Source organism: Acanthaster planci, linkage group LG18, assembly GCF_054643075.1.
Source record: "Acanthaster planci isolate LZ-2023a linkage group LG18, COTS_SCS, whole genome shotgun sequence".
Lineage (NCBI taxonomy): Eukaryota > Metazoa > Echinodermata > Asteroidea > Valvatida > Acanthasteridae > Acanthaster > Acanthaster planci.
The window spans coordinates 8,354,382-8,370,795 of record NC_141794.1 but is presented as its reverse complement, the minus strand read 5'-3'; the positions used below and the strand labels follow the sequence as shown (position 1 = coordinate 8,370,795).

Sequence of the window (16,414 nt, the reverse complement as noted above, 5' to 3'; positions counted from 1 at the left end):
TATATATTTGGCACTCTGTGTGCAAATGGAACACAAGCCCGAGTATGACAGTGACAGCTGTTGCTAATAGGAACATACAAATGCACTGTAAGTGTTCCAGCTCCGAGTAGCATAATTCATTGTTTAGAATAAAATGAAATCCCAAACTGAGATCCCAATGGGATCCCAGTGCCAGATCCCAGTGCAATGGATCCCACTGATCCCAATCCAGGCAGGATCCCAGTCTTGGCAGGATCCCACCATAAATGGGATTGAATCCCACCTTCAGATTCAGGCGGGATCCCAGTAACTATCCCAACAAATATTCCTGGTGGGATCCCACCCGACATCCCAGTGGGATCTCAGTGGGATCCTGTGGGATTCCCACCGGGATCCCAGTCACTTTTTTTCTGGGGAATAGGGGGCTTTGTACATAGTCAGTTCCTTTGATATGGTACGTTAGCACGGGCAGTGGACAGTCGGCTGGTTGCTAAAGACCCGTGAAAACCGCAGTGACTGAGTTCAAATCATGGTTCAACCTTTTGGACAAGCTCCCTTAGTCAGCCCTGTAACTCACCAATACTATTTTCACTGCTTCCCTATTCCAAACTAATGTCTTACTGATTATACAACATTTCCTCTCAGTGAACAGCTTCAGGTGAAGAGTTGCAACCTTTATTATTCTATACCAGGCAAGATGTGGGACGGAGGGGTACCCCCTTACCTGTCCAATGCCTACACACACTCTGGACTATTGTTACCAAACACATCCCCCCTAGAAGTCTGTAAAGAATTCCTGAGATTCTGAGCAAACAATGACCAACACAAGGGTGGGGGGGTTCTCTCCACCCCATATCTTGCTTCAAATGTATTATTCCATGCATCACACTTTTAGTTCTCCTACATTTGGTGCTCTTTTGCCTCCTGATAATGGACTGAGCATACTGCCAACCCCCACATGACTTCCCTGGATCTTTTAAGAACCTCCCTGACAAACATGGTACAACTACGGTACATACTAACTCATATGAAATCAACACATCATTAATACTCACACAAGGGCTCTCTGCCCATGACTATGAGGAACCTCTGTGCTTCTGAAGACAAATTCCTGCAAATATAAAAGAGATTGATCAGTAACATCAGAAATTTTATATGAAATTATTCGCAAGTTTTAGAAAGCTTGATCAACACTCACAGAACATTTCATAAGAAATTACATGTAAAGGGTCCGTGCAAGACATTGTTTTAACAATCCTTATCCTTCAAAATGCACTGCTGTTTCAAATAACTGGACTAAACGTTTTGCCTGGCTATTATTGTCCACGTTTTTGGTCTTTTATGCTTGCGCCTTATTCTTCACATGGGTTTTTGTTGTTTTGCTCTTTTTTCCAAAGTACTAAGAAATATGTGCAATACCTTGCAAGGAGTGCACAGTCTGATTGGCGGTAGCCTCTTGCTTATTAAAGTGAGACATGGCGTAAGGCCTCTGCTCCCAGAAAAGATCCTGTTTAACACAGATTCCACCACTATATGTACAATGTACGAGTATACTAATAAGAATTGAAAGGCTATTGTGACATAAATTGAATACACTGGCATCACCAAAAAACACAACAAATATGCTGTGGGCAGTGTGGAGGGTATACATCCGTAAAAATGCTCATGTTTAAACAGACACCTGAAAGATACCAGTAAAATATGTGCGCATGCGTACAACGCTTGGCAAATGAGAACGCCCCATTGAAATTATGCGTAGCAGTCAACGTGTTAATCACTTAGTTCATGAATTCTTAACTTTGAATGTTTTTTTGTTTACACCCATGAAATTTTCTATTTATTATTTATTTCTTTATACTGTGCATATATTTACTTCAATATCCAGATATTTCTCACGGGTACCCTCTTGCGAAAGCAAGATTTGTTGTATTACGCTTCTGCTCCTAGGTGAGATTCCATACCAAATAATTTTACTTAATTATTGATTTATTTACTGTCTTAGTTGTCCTGGATATTTCAAAGGTCAAATGTTCTCATTTCAGTTTACTTAATTTCCAAAAATTATTTGTTTTGATTTTGTACATTTCTGTTAACAACAGGTGTTGGGTTGAGTCCACAACCTCCGAGGCCAAGGCCGAGTCCAAGTCCTGGATCTCCAAGCCAAGACCGAGACGCTACTATTCGAGGCCAAAACCAAGGCCAGAGTTTCCGAGACCAATGCCAGTTATTACTCACATCCATGTATATACATGTATATAACATAACTCTACACTTAAATGTGATTTTCTCTGTTTTTTTTTAGCACTGTAGGCTGGACGCAAAATTTGTGCAGATTCTCAAAAAACTGTGGTACAAGACAATATCATGACAAACTTGTTTAACCCCTTCGCGCCGGAAGATGGTAAGAGCCACCGTAAAAATTGAGATCCTCAGCCCACTTTTCAGCTATTATTCTCAGCCCACGCTGGAGCGAACCTGGTGAAAGAAGGCAGACCCTTGCTCTTGTATATATGGCGATTGGCCTTTGTGTGTAGCCCAGAAATGAAATGACTGAATTTGCATCATAATCACCAGCTTCACAATAGTCCCCACTTTGAAAAGAGGCAACGGGAATGTGGAAGCGTATAGAGACAAGCGTGGAAGCATGTACAGTATAGAGACATGGTACAAAGTTGCCTGTAGACCTGGCTATGTTTATCCTGTCGTAATTATGTTAATAACCTGTTACATCGGGTTAGGCTTGGATTTTAGTCAAAAGTTATTGATGACAATTGTCATGACACTAGGTTGCTGTTTAATATCACTTAATATAATACAATAAAGATTGCTTAATGGTCTAATTGCTAAAAGTACTGATGAGCAGTACTTTTACAGCTTATGACTTTGGGCATTTTTTGTTAAGAAAATGAGCAATATTCACAAAACTTTGAATGGTTTAACGTTTCCTGTGTCAACTACATTGTTTTTTGAAGTGCGCAATATAAATGTTCCCGTTGTTGAATTTAGAGCTTTTTCATCATTAGTTGAAGTTGATATCAGAAAGTTAAAGAATTCTGTGCTAAACTGGCCGCTTATCTTGATCCAGCCCCCACAGGTTTAGTCATTGATTGTGTAGGTGTTTTACTTCCAATCATTACTGAAATTATTAATAGATATTTGGAAAGGGACATATTCATTGACACATGGAAAAATGTTATCGTTACTCCGATTTGTAAACAAGTTGATGTCGACTTAACCCCAGAAAATTCAAGTCCTATTAGTATCTTCCTCTTTTGTCAAAAATGGTTAAGAGGGCAGTACTGAACAGTTTCACAATCATCTCACCCTCAATGGTCTATATCAACCATTTAAATCTACTTATCAAAAAATGTTAGTTACAGAAATGGTTTTGTTACGTATTCAATACAATATTTGCATGAAACTCAATAATCAATTATAGTCTTGCTAGTGTTACTTGTTGAAGTGCTGCCTTCGACATGGTCAATCATGATATTCTGTTGAATGAATCAGATTAAATGTAAGTTTGGTGTCACTGGCTTGGTTTGAATCTTACTTGTGAGGATGCAATCAAAATGCTTTTATACATAATTAATATTCTGATGGGTTTGATATACATGTAACATATGGGGTTCCACAAGAGTCCTGTTTACATGTGGGTCCTCTGTTATTTACATTGTATGCATCTAGTGTTTTCTGATATCATTCAGCCCCCATCTTCTTAACCACTTGCCGCCGGGGACTCCGGTTTCAGTCACAGTGTGTTAACCACTTCCTGCGGGGGACTCCGGGATTGGAGACGTATGGTTTATATGGGTGGCCGGGGTCTCCGAACTCGGACAAAGGAAACAGGGCCCTGTAACCAAAGACCGTACTCCAAACAGAAGACAGGCTGCTGGGCATTACCGATATTTTTCATTCTCAAAAGTGGTGATAATCCAGCCTTGTTTTGAAACCATATACCAGGGTTTGGGGCATTGAGAGCGAGTGGATTACCACCAGGGACAAAAGTGCTCCACCACCGCAGCGATGAGCCACAGAGCACCGCTGCACGCTAATCTGGCCCCATTGAAAAGAGGTCAGCAGTGCACTAAGCCAGGTTCGTGAACAAAAGACAGTTATATAACACCGCACAATCTGGGCTCTGTTTACAAGGCTGCAGGCCTGGCTGAAATACTTGGGTGTCAACTTAGAGAAGTGCCTACAGATTACTTGGTGCGGCTATAAACGACCGTTAAATGAATTTTTGAAGGATTTTAAAAACGGAAAAAATGATAGTCATGCCGGCCCAGCATCATCAACATTGAAAAATACCCTGGCATGAAGTGGTTAATATGTGTGGCCAGGGGTCTCTGAAATTGGACAATGGGAACTGGGCCTTGTAACAAAAGACCGTACTGGGAACAAAACACCAGGCTGTTGAGCATCACCGACATTATTCCACTCTCAATGGTGGAGATAATCCAGCCTTGTTTTGAAACAGTATACCACGGTTTGGGGCATTTAGTGGAAGCGGATTACCACCAGGGACAAAAGCACTCCACCACCGCAGCGATGAGCCACACAGTACCCCTGCTCACTAATCTGGTCCCTATTGAAAAGAGGTCAGCGGCGCACTGTGCCAGGTTCGTGAACAAAAGAAAGTTATATAACACTGCACAATCTGGGCTCTTTTTACAAGGCTGCAGGCCTGGCTGAAATACTCCAGCATCAATAGATGTTGTCTGTCAGCTTAGAGTAGAAACCAGACAGTCCTTCGTGTTGGTGTAAGTGTCCAGTAAATGAAGATAGCCATTTTTAAAGAAATTTGAAAACAGAAAAAAAAGATCATTATAAACACTGATGAATGTAACCGGCACAAGGTGGTTAATATTTATTGCTATGCGGACAACATGTAATTGTACCTTTCCTTTAAGCCTGATGAATCATTTAATCAAGATGCTGCTGTTACCACTCCCGAAAATTGAATTTCGGATATTCGAGATCAGTCACGCCATGATAGGTTACCAAGAAAACAGAATTGTTGGTTTTGGGGACCAAAAAACAACTAGAAAGGTGCACATTCCTCACATCCCAGTTGGTAATTTCTTTATTAAACCAGCTCATTCTGTTGAAAATTTGGAAATCTGGTTTGATTGTAAACTAATTTTGGACAAACAAATAAAGTCTGCTTCTCAAGTTTTTTTCTACATACATAACTTGTGGCAAATAAGTAAATATTTAAGTCAAAAAGTCTCTTAACACTTTGATTCATGCATTTGTCACCAATCACCTGGACTATTGTAATAGTTTGTATTTGGAATTACCAAAGATTCAACTCATTAAGCTTCAACAAGTTCAAAACACAGCTGCTAGGTTGGTTGGCTAGGTTGGTTCAACATGATAATAAATTCTGTCATTATACTCCTTTGTTGATGGAATTGCACTGGTTGCCAACTGAAGGACAAATTTTAGCTGTTTCGGACACTGGCCAAAACAGCTTTTGGTTTCATAAAAAAATTTCTTTGTCTGTTTGGGGGCTTTTCCGCATTGCGCACTATGAGGAAAAGGCTTCGTTTTTCTTCGTCTTCCAGTACTTTTTTTAATCACCTCTTTTCACATTAAACAAAGTTGATGAATTTGAAACTTCACACATTAAAGTATTATAACAAAGGTCATTTGCAAAACATGACATCATGCAATCATCACCTGATTTATGATGGAATTTTAAATATTTAATATTTCCCTGTGTTTTATACATGTCTTCAACAGCCATGGACGGTGAGCGAAACTTCCATTCCTTTTCCTTATCACCTTTTTGGGCATTAAATAACGTCATATGTGACTGACTCTACAAAAAGGTGTATAATGTCACATTTTTGGGATTTGGAGTTATATACATGTATGCTATCAAATTGCTCACATCCTAAGCTATCATCTGATATATAATTCATCCCAATGGCATTTTGCCTTTTTTGAGTTATTTGTCATTTGCGTATTCATATAATTTCCTTTTATCACACATGCTTCTTGAGATAATGCTCTTTAACCCTAATACTCCTCAGTCCTCCAACAGGTGAAGGATTGAGGAGTGTTAGGGTTAATATAGTGGACAGAACATTTAACTTAAATTAGACACTCTTGGTTTTCCTTAGCAACATAGGCTACGTTCTATATTAGGCGAATGATGTATAAATGGCCACGCAAAACGAATTTTGATTGGATACTGATCATAGTCGGACTTGTGCTCAAGTCCGACCGGCCTCCACCGTGCAACAAGATATGATTCAGGGGTAGCCTAACTTGGCCTTCATTCGATCATATTTGATCCAAGTTGTCATGTGAATGCGTTGTAATGAAAGTTTGCCAGATCTCTAAATTGCCTGCAAATCTCACAAAACAAAATGCCGTCCATTCGAAATGAAAAAACAAAACTGATGATAAAATGCCCCTTTGGCCATGTGGGCGCTGTCCTGGAAAAGAATGCTGACTTGATACCAAGTGTTTGTGATTTGGAGCTAGGAACTTGGCCGGTGGTAACACATGTAAATTCAAGGCTTCGTGCCAGTTAGAAACAAAAGTCCGCCTAAGTACGGCAAGTTTTCCAGTTCCAGACTTTTTTTTTGTTTCTGATCGCTTGTTAACAAGAGCTACATGTACATGTACATGTACCTTTCTTAGTTTTGTATATCACATTTTCAGATGATTGCTGTTTTTAAAGGTAAAATGTAAGAAGCTTCTTGTGCAAAATTAGTTTTCAAAAAATTTACAGTTGAGGAATTTCAGCTAGATTTATTTATTTATTAAATATCATGGAAGCCAAAACATCGACCCAAGAATTACAGGGCAGAACGTCATTCATTCACTATGTGTGATTCTTAGTACGTTTCTATACCAGGCTTGGGCGAATCCATGCTGGAATCGGGTAGAATCAATTCCAAATTAGGAATCGGAGTCACCATTCTCCTTTTTTGAGGAATTGAATCCACACCACCGCTGATTCCATAGCCTTGAGATCCGATTCCAGGAAACGTCCAGCTATTCCAAAAGACTCCCGTTTCTTAAAAACGATCAATCAATTTTTGAAGAAATGTGTGGTTTTATACCAAATAAAGGAACCTAAACCGTGCGGCTTTAATTTCATTGCCAAAAATTGAAGTCCATTATGAGACGTGGCCCACATGCTTTGCAGAATCATCGCAGCGCCGTGCACAGCGTGCAGTAATGCAACCCATTCGTCTGAAGCACACCGATGGCCAACTGTTGGCTTCCTGCCAGTTTGACTCCTTAACATGCTGAGCATTTGGGTGCTACATTGTGCGTGATGAAAACTACATCAGAGTTTTTCCCAGACGCCAAATTCCTCACAATGAAATTCCTTGTCTCTGATTACCCTGTATTTCTTATTGGAAACTCAACTGCAATATCTGAAAGATCAACACCAATCAGAAACTCATTCCTTGGAGCATGGAGGAATGTGTTTTATTCCCCATGCTTGGACTGTTTATGTCTTCCGAGAAAATCTTTCGCTGGACCAATGTCACAGTTTAATCTTCAAGAATCAAAGCAAACTGTCATGGAAAAAGTAGGCCTACTTTGTCACATATTACAAAAATTTGCTCAGAACTGAAAAACCTAAATAATGCAGCCCTCAGCCCAACATTTATTCTTCCTTTACCATAAAAAAACTCAAAATGCAAGCAATTGCTGAAGCACTTGAAAATTCCCATGGTACCAGCTTTTGGAAAATTCCCCAAATCCCAAAAACCTTGGCAGTGAAATCTGCCATAAAATCAGTGATCCAAAGTTATTTAGAGTCAAACAGGGTTTGACAACTACACCTAAACCATTCATAAAAGAGAGCAGCTGGCGAGATCGGCAATGGCATCACTCCAGGTGGAGATCAGGGTTCATGCATGTTTCTAATAGTCATGCATGCATCGACCGCTCTCCATTGGTGCATGGACATGTGGTTTTGGGCCGGCTGCAAGTGTTTCGTTGTGGATGCTTCGTTTTTGAGTCTGTGAGATATGCACCATAATAACCGTCATTCACTCTGCCAAACACAAATCTTAGACTACTTTTCATCCTTCATTTCTGCCACAAAGGAAACAAATTCTGCTCAACCTATTGAGTGAATTGAAGGCCAAATGAGCAATTCTCAAAGTTTTCCATCTCCCCCTAGAAACAAGACTAACCGCCACGTGTTGAAGCTGGTAGTCGGCACAGACATAGGAACGTGTGGGTCAAATCACATGACCCTTCCTTTCGGTCGAAACCAGAAGTGGGCTTATTGTTTAAATGTGATAATAGGTATCAAGTTGTTTTCAACGATGTTAGTCTGTTGGGGTATAGCATTCTTCAAATCATCTATTGATGACATCATGTAATTGTCCAGCGCCCTCTGGCGACAGGTTAACAATTCTGAAAAAAGAATTTTGAATAGATTTCTGAGGCAAAGTTTGTCTGAATTGCCTGAAAATTGAATTGGATGATGATCTTTACTTAGTTAAAGGTACATGTTGGGTCATACTTTGGTAATTCCCCCAGAAAAAAATTGTTGGATTTTTATCCGAAAGCATAACTGGTATAACGATGGTAATAGTACTAATCAGACTGTGAAATTGTTTTGTCTGAAATGTCCCCGTTAATTAGAAATCAATAAAAGTATGTCAAAAAATTCGAATCTCCAAAAGTGCTGGCAACTTTTGGAGATTTTTGTAGTGGCTGTTGGAATGCTGCCCTCATGCAGTGAAAATCTGCCAGCCGACAGAGCCGATTTGCAATCAGGGCATCAGTGAATGGGCGCACTGCATTCCCATTGACCTTGTATTATGCAGACACACTGCGTTGTTTCAATGCAACACTGCTTGCACTGCACAAAGTGGCAACTTGCCTTGATAGACAGCACACCATACCGGTGGCGCACAGTCCGAATTAACTTTGGAGTTGGGTGACCGCTGCACATGTGAGAACCAAACTGAATCAGATCGGTAGAAAAACTTATAAACTCATAAGTGAAAACCAGCCCAATGAGGAGTACGATTGCTGTCTCTCACTTAGATTGAGTGGCTGTTCTTCTTTATAATTCTAACAAACTATTCATGAGGCACGGTTTACATGCAGAAATGGGATTAGCGTGCAAACCATGATATTTTGTTTCATTTCAAAGAGTGATGACACTAATGAACTAGCAAGTACTGTGATATCTTAAAATTCAAAACAAGTCTTAATTTCTATACAACACTTGAGACTTTGAGTATATGCACATGAGCTTTGCAGAAGTCTGGGAGCGCCACTATTTTCGAATTTCCAGATTTCAGTTTATAGTTTAGTTTCCAGTTTCCAATTTCTCTTTTTGAAATAATTCCTCAAAAATTCAGACTTCCAGCAAACCAATGCCTCGAGAATTCAGATTTTCGATAACAAAAATAGAGACTGGTTTATGCATTTATTTTGTGCCAGCTTGATTGCTGCAATAGTCTGCTTGTTGGTCTGCCTGATTCCCAAATTGCAAATTTACAACAAATTCAACACTCAGCTGCTAGACTTGTCACGTGCTCGTCACCCCAAAAAACACATCACCCCAATTCTTTGTTCACTCCACTGGTTACCTGCATCCAAACGCATCAAATTCAAGGTGTTTCTTCTCACATACAAATGCTTCAAGGGAAGTGCACCATCATATCTCCAGCTCACCCGTGTTTATCAACCCGTCACACCGTCAGTTCTTGCTCCTCATCTCAACTCACACCAGTAATGACACGCACTAAGTCCTAGGGTTATCAGTCCTTTACCTTCTCGGCTCCAGCACTCTGGAACTCTCTCCCAACATACATCAAGACTGCACAAGCTGAAGCAGATTTCAAATCTCTGATGAAGACTCATTTGTATAACTGATATGTTTTTCAAATCATCATTATTGGTCCCTGTAATATATGTTATATATTGACATATATATTGACAACACATAATTGAAAACTTTGTTTCCTTCACTGGATTAACTTGTAAAGCGCTTCGGGACGCAAGGGGGAAGCCCTATATAAGTACTGTTATAAGAATTTTTATTATGTGTGACGTACTCATGAACTGACGGAAAATTCAGACTTTGAATGAATAACTAGAAAATGCGGCTTCCCTTCCCATTCAGACAGTGAATGATAGCTTGAAATTCATGATTTAAATTTATTGTCGCGAGTCCATATCTTGTATTTTTGGAATCATGCATTTCTTGAAGAAAATGAAATGTCTGGCTATGGGCAATATAATTAGGCCAAACGGCTTTTCAATCTCAGTTTCATCATAATCCCTCAAAACAGTAACTGTTATCAACTCAACAAAACTATGCCTCTTTTGCTGCTTTGTCCAAACTTACGTTTTTATTGTTGAAGAGAAATATGTCACGAGACTCAGAGATGCATATACATACATGTACTGCGTTCTTTCCGCGGACTGGCCAATGTTGAAAAACATGATCAACTCGGATATACACTTAACCACTTGCTGCCGGGTAGATTTTTCTTGAGCAAGACAAGATACCGGGTCATTTTCAAAATGTTCCGTTTTCAGAATTCTTCAAAACTCCAACGGTGTCTTTGTGAAGCGTGTATATAAGTGTTGCGGAACCTGGACGAGTCGGCTGGTGCGCGAGTGTGCCTGGAAATAAGGGCCCCATGCCTACCCTGCAATCGGACGTTCCGTGTCCGGAATAACCACAGCGAGTGCAGTGCGAGTGGCTAAAACCAGTCAAAAGAGGGCGCCACTATTACCAGTATGTCCGGGGCACAGAGATCGGCGAGATGAAACAACATTACGTTGCAGTTCTTACAAAGGTGCACTGATAAGGCGTTGACAGACTTGGAAAACGTATGATGCCCTAATCGGGACAAAAGGTTTGTCGTTTACAGCTTCAGATAATACGGTTTGGGAAAAAAGTCGCTGTAAATGGGCCAAGAACAATAATTTTGCTCGCATGGGGTCAACACAAATCGTCGTTGTAGGCAGAGTCTCGCAGTATTCATGCACGTAATAACCAAATATTTCTCCACAGCAATAAACACAAATTGTTCGGGACTCGGCAAGCCAGCTAGGTAAAGTTGCTTGCAATCTCAGAACCTCTTCCGTGTACAAGAAATGTTGAAAACCTGTCGCACCCAGTCCCAGGAAACCAATCCGAAAGCCAACGCCTGTAAATTCCAGTGGTAACTTACTGCTACCGAAACAGCTTGCCGATAGGGGGAAAACTATCGTAAAATTCAGCAATCCATAAGGGTTTCCTCTTCCATGTGTAATGGAAATATCGGACACAGATCAAGGGAACCATTCCCTAGGCCAAATGACTGAAACAGCTTGATGGTTAAGAAACAACTGTCGTAAAAAGCAGCAATCAAACCAGCAGAGTTTTAATTTGTGTGTTGCCCCTTCAAAAATCTACTGTAAGCCGAAGTGGCCATTTTTAGCACCTAACTTACCATGGTTAAACAGTAATTTCCTTGTGGCCTTCTGGTTTCACAAATTATTACCCTCGAGACAGTTTTAGGTGTCTGGGTCCTGAAGAAGTACTACATTCTCTCAACCCTGTGAGGCCTCTACTGATTGATGCAAAGCCATGCAGCCAGTTTGCTGAACCCATTAAGCCAAATATGTCAGACAGTAATAGGTGAGACATAATGAGCTAATCTGTATTTTGAAAAATACACTACAGAAAGTTGTAAAATTTTTATGGACATCCACGTTTATTTCTAAACAAGTGCTAAAATTAAAATTGGGTGTCAAAAATTTTTCAAATTAGGTAATACATGTACATGTACATAATAATCAATCCAAATATGTTATAGGGGGAATAAATAAGAATAATTACGAATCGAGAAAATATCCAAATGAAGTACATGTATGGGCGTCAAAAATAATAGAAAAATAATCAATCCATACACCTTATATAGGGAATAAATGCTAAACTGTTCAAGGAGACTTTTTTCTTATTTCCCTTTGGTTTTCTGCTTATTCTCCTGCACCCTTCATCAATAGCAATGACAAATTTCTTGACCTAAAATTCCTCATACTCTTTCTTTGGTACTGTTGCATATTTCTCGATTGTGTCCTTCACGAAAGTTAGCCAGACAGAATCCAATGCCTGTTTGCTCTTTAACCCCCTACAGTTGAATTTAAATATTTCTTCCTCTGAAAATAACTCTCACACAAGAGTTAACGCAAAGTTGGAAATAGAGTTGTACATTCTCATGAGATTTTCTTGAGGAAGTAATGAATCCTCAAATGCACATATATGTACCAGTTTACCCTCGGTGGGCTATGCAAATGTGCCTGTGCTCTGCACAGAATAATCTGGCTGGTTGTTGCTGACATTTTCTTTGGGTAGAAGTCACAGAAGGCGATTGTTCTTAAGAAGCAGCTCCCTGTTGCTCAAAGCCTGTCTTTGAACGACATTGACTGTCTTTGAGCAGACGCAGTTGCATGACTCCCTGCATGCATTCAGCTATATAAGAGAATGTAAAAGGTGATGCATGGTTTATTGATGATCATGTTAAGTAGAGAAAATTTATTCTTAGCGTACTTTGTATCCAAAAATCATTTACTTTGTGTTGGTATTCATTTGAACTTAACTTTGACATACCAAAAGTTTGTTTTCAATTTGAATTTATTACAATTAAGAGCTACATGTAGACACATCCATGTTTGTGCACTACGTCACAGGTATTAAGGAAAACTTAACTGAATGCTTTTATACACAATGCATCATTGGTTGGCTGCCTTTCTGCATCATTGAAAATCAAAAACAGACTGCAAGATCATTTAATGAGCAATCCATTTTCATTTGCTCAAAAACGCAAGTGTATTTGTAGGGGATTGTTTGGCCATGATATACACATATGGCATGTTTAACGTGCAATTAAAATTGCACATACATGTACATGTATTTAATTTGTTATTAAATACACACAAGAAGTCAAAATGTTTGCACAATGAATAGCTTTCAAGGATGTCCGCAGAAAAGAACGACAAATACTTTTCTCTTAATTCAATTCATGATCTCTGGCTGTCCTATTAAAAGTTTCACCAGACCAATATTGATGTCTTCAGGTTAACAAGTTTTCAGCAATAGTCTTGCTCAGAATGCTAAAGTTAACAAGTGCCATACCTCGATGGAATGTCTGCTTGCACACTGCTAGAAGGCAATGGAATTGGAGATAATGGCCAGTCGTGATCTTGCATGTGGGATGCATTGTCTGCTGGTGTTCTGTACTTTGCCTTCTGCATCCACTTCCTCATGCTCTTGAGTGCCTTGGCTGTCTTGCAGCTCTATCTCCATGGCAGTTTCCTCATCCAGGGTTGGGGCAAGTCAAGTCCATACCTGCTTCAATGAGATATTACAGGAACTAAGTGTAGATGTACATGTATACATCGGCCTTTAATAACAGTAAAAGCCCTGGCATTTAATTTTTTTCAGTGTTCAAAATGCCACCAGCCATTTTTATGATGATTTTCAATTTGAATGAACTCATCAGTGTAAAATCTCTTAACACTAAACATGGTGAATATTTAACCCTTGTATCAATCTCATTTTACAGTTCGGGGAGATATTGTGGCTAGTGCACTTGTACGCGTACTCTATGTGAAGGACCAGACCGTGTGGTGAGCAATGTACTCATTGTTTTTTTAAGTAAACTCTATTGATAGGAAAACTTAAACTTGGCCATTATGAATACTTTTTAAAAGGATGTAAAAACACTGGTAAAGAAACATTATTTTCAGTCCTTTTCCTGCATCCACACAAGCAATTACAGAAGAACATGTAATTAAGCAGTGAACCAGGAAACAAAATGAAAATGAATCCTTGCTTTCAGAATTAAAGTCTCTAAACCAAACATATTGCTGAGTGGTCCCTTACGGCTAACTCTCGCAGTCTGAAATTGAAAGAGAATAGGAAGCATTGCACCACTTAATATGGTACATTGTACTTGGATTTGAAGATGGCAAAAATATAAAAAAATAGGCTTTCATAAAGTAAAATATTTTGACAACAAAAAAAATATCCAGTACGGAATCCATGTCAACATTTTGACATACATGTAGTGGAATTTATTGTAAGGATTGAATGGCATCCTTCTAACATTTAATAGGAAAGGGCCTGTGATGCAGGCATGTCACACTTTGTTTACACATGCAGTTCATTTTATGGGAGCAACTTAGGCCAGCACTGTGTGAATATGATTAGCCTTTGTTTATTTTATCCCTAACTGCGTGGAAAGAAACTTGTACATTGTGATATTATGTAATACTGAAAGAATGGCTCAACTTGACATCATGAACCGTTTTTTAAAAACACATTTAAACATACCATCTTACCTCTTTCTTGGAACTGGACGTTTTCTTCTGTAGGTCCGCATCTTTCCAACTCCTACTTTTCTTTGTGCATGTAGTGTCCTGTGAAAAAGTGCACAAGATCTTTGATAAACAGTATGTACCATACATGTAGCTCATAACTGCTCATCCCTTTAAACATTTATTACTCATGCCAGTGCTGTATCCACAGTAATCTTTGATATTGGTAAAAATTATACAATCGCCCTTTATGGTTTTGATTAGAAATAATTTTATTTGCCCATGGGTATTCTGCCCCATTTTGCTATCACAACTGATTTGAATAGAGATTGGGTAGGCTTTGGACATTGTTGAGCTGAAGTGATCTATCCTCGGTGAACAAGTACATGTACACAATGTTTGTTAACAAAAGGGGCAGTGTATGCATGTTACTTTCTTGTAACATGTACTTATGTGCACTCTACATGTGTATTTAAACAACATACATGTACCTCTGTGTCTTTCCGTTTAACATCATAACTCTTCGGCTTCCTCGCGTTCTTCATCTAAGTCTTGCTTGCCTGGATAGAAATATGACCAGAACAAATCTAAACAGAACTTAGACCATCAGAGGTCTATTCAACCATATCACATGTTCCAGTTAAAAAATAAAAAGATTTTCATCTGTTTTTCTAATAAAGCCAGAAGAATACATGAAGGTTAGAAACTCATTGTCTTCAAAATATTTTCAAACCGGTACATGTACTCCAAAATTTTACAAAAGTTACAAATAGACTAAGTTTAAAATACTTACACCAGTCTGGTTGTTTTCATCCTGGATTCCTGGCAGCCCTGTCATCACTTCAGCTGAGTTGACCTTGGTCACAAAGTCATCATCCCCATTCCCCGAGGCTATTGTATCCTGCATAGAGTGAATTAAAATTAAAGAACTAGATGTGCATTCAAACTTTCACAAAGGGTCATGATTTTAAGCGTCAACAAGCGTCAACAAAGCATCAACAAGTTATTCAAGTATACTTATGAAAAGATTTTTATCCAAAATGTTAATCTGGATCCTAAATATCAAATTCTATGTGTTATATAAACATGAAGTGATATTTGAGTGTTGAAATTTGAGTTACAAAGTCATGCCTGGTTGTGCAGTCCAATCGGCCACCATCTTGTTTTCGCGTGGAAGCCTAGGTAGAGGAAAGAAAGATGGCCCCCATACATTATGAAAAGTTCGTTTTCCTGCGAGAATCTGGCAGCAAATTTGGTCCCTAAAATATAATAAAACCACTTTTAATCCTCTCATTCCCATAAGCGACTTTCGTCGACAGCGTGCTCACCCATGCTCATTCCCATGGGCGACTTTTGTCGACGCGCGGTAACCTGCGCTTCGTTACCATAGGCGACTTTCGTCAACAGGCAAAATGCCCATGTTCAATTAGGTCTAAAAACTTTATTTGCTGCCCTCTGTTGATGACCTTTATACAATTGGAAAGCCTCTAGCATGGGCTTTTCAATGACGTATAATTCAATAGGGGTTCCCATTAGATAATTCCGAGAAAACGTCATGCGAACTTTGACAAAAAACCCAACTTTTTCAAAGATTTGCAAAGTTCTCGACATGGATGAGAGAGATGCCCGAATTCTTGAAGAGATTTGTGCCGACAGTGATTCCGACTATTCTAAGGAGGAATCTGAGGTGGAATCTGCCAATTTTTCGTCAGATTCTGAAGGGTCTGACGACAGCAACACGTCGGGTCCGAGCGGTGCAACAGCGGGTGGCATCGGTCGTGGGCACGCAACAGGTCCCGGCGACGCTGGTCGCAGGATTCATGGCAGAGCACCTGCTCGTGGTGGACGTGGAGTACATACTCATGGGGGAAGCGGTGGCGCTGGCCAGGGCAGAGCTGCAGCAGGTCGCCCTGGTAAACCCAAGCAACCAACCTTCCGTGAGGGATGGCGAAGCATGGCAGACCATTGGAGGGACTGATCTTGCTGATCAGTTCTTCCAGTACTACAATCACACTCATCGTAGTGTGAAATGGTGGAAACGTGTGTTTTTCCAAATGCTGGAGGTATGCCTCGCCAACGCCTCCATCGTGTGCAACAGCTTGCCAGACAATGCATCTCT

General features: G+C 39.7%; 1 long non-coding RNA gene across 1 annotated transcript in view; it reads right to left on the bottom strand.

Moving 5' to 3' along the window:
* Positions 1-1,116: 1,116 nt before the first annotated feature.
* The window catches only part of LOC147796157 (uncharacterized), a 32,054-nt gene continuing 16,756 nt past the window's right edge, over positions 1,117-16,414 (bottom strand). Inside the window, exons 3-7 of the long non-coding RNA XR_002599452.2 lie at positions 15,089-15,196; positions 14,787-14,855; positions 14,320-14,397; positions 13,112-13,324; positions 1,117-12,448 (exon numbers count right to left, since the gene is read on the bottom strand). This is a non-coding gene — a long non-coding RNA (uncharacterized LOC147796157). The remainder of the gene's footprint in view (positions 12,449-13,111; positions 13,325-14,319; positions 14,398-14,786; positions 14,856-15,088; positions 15,197-16,414) is intronic.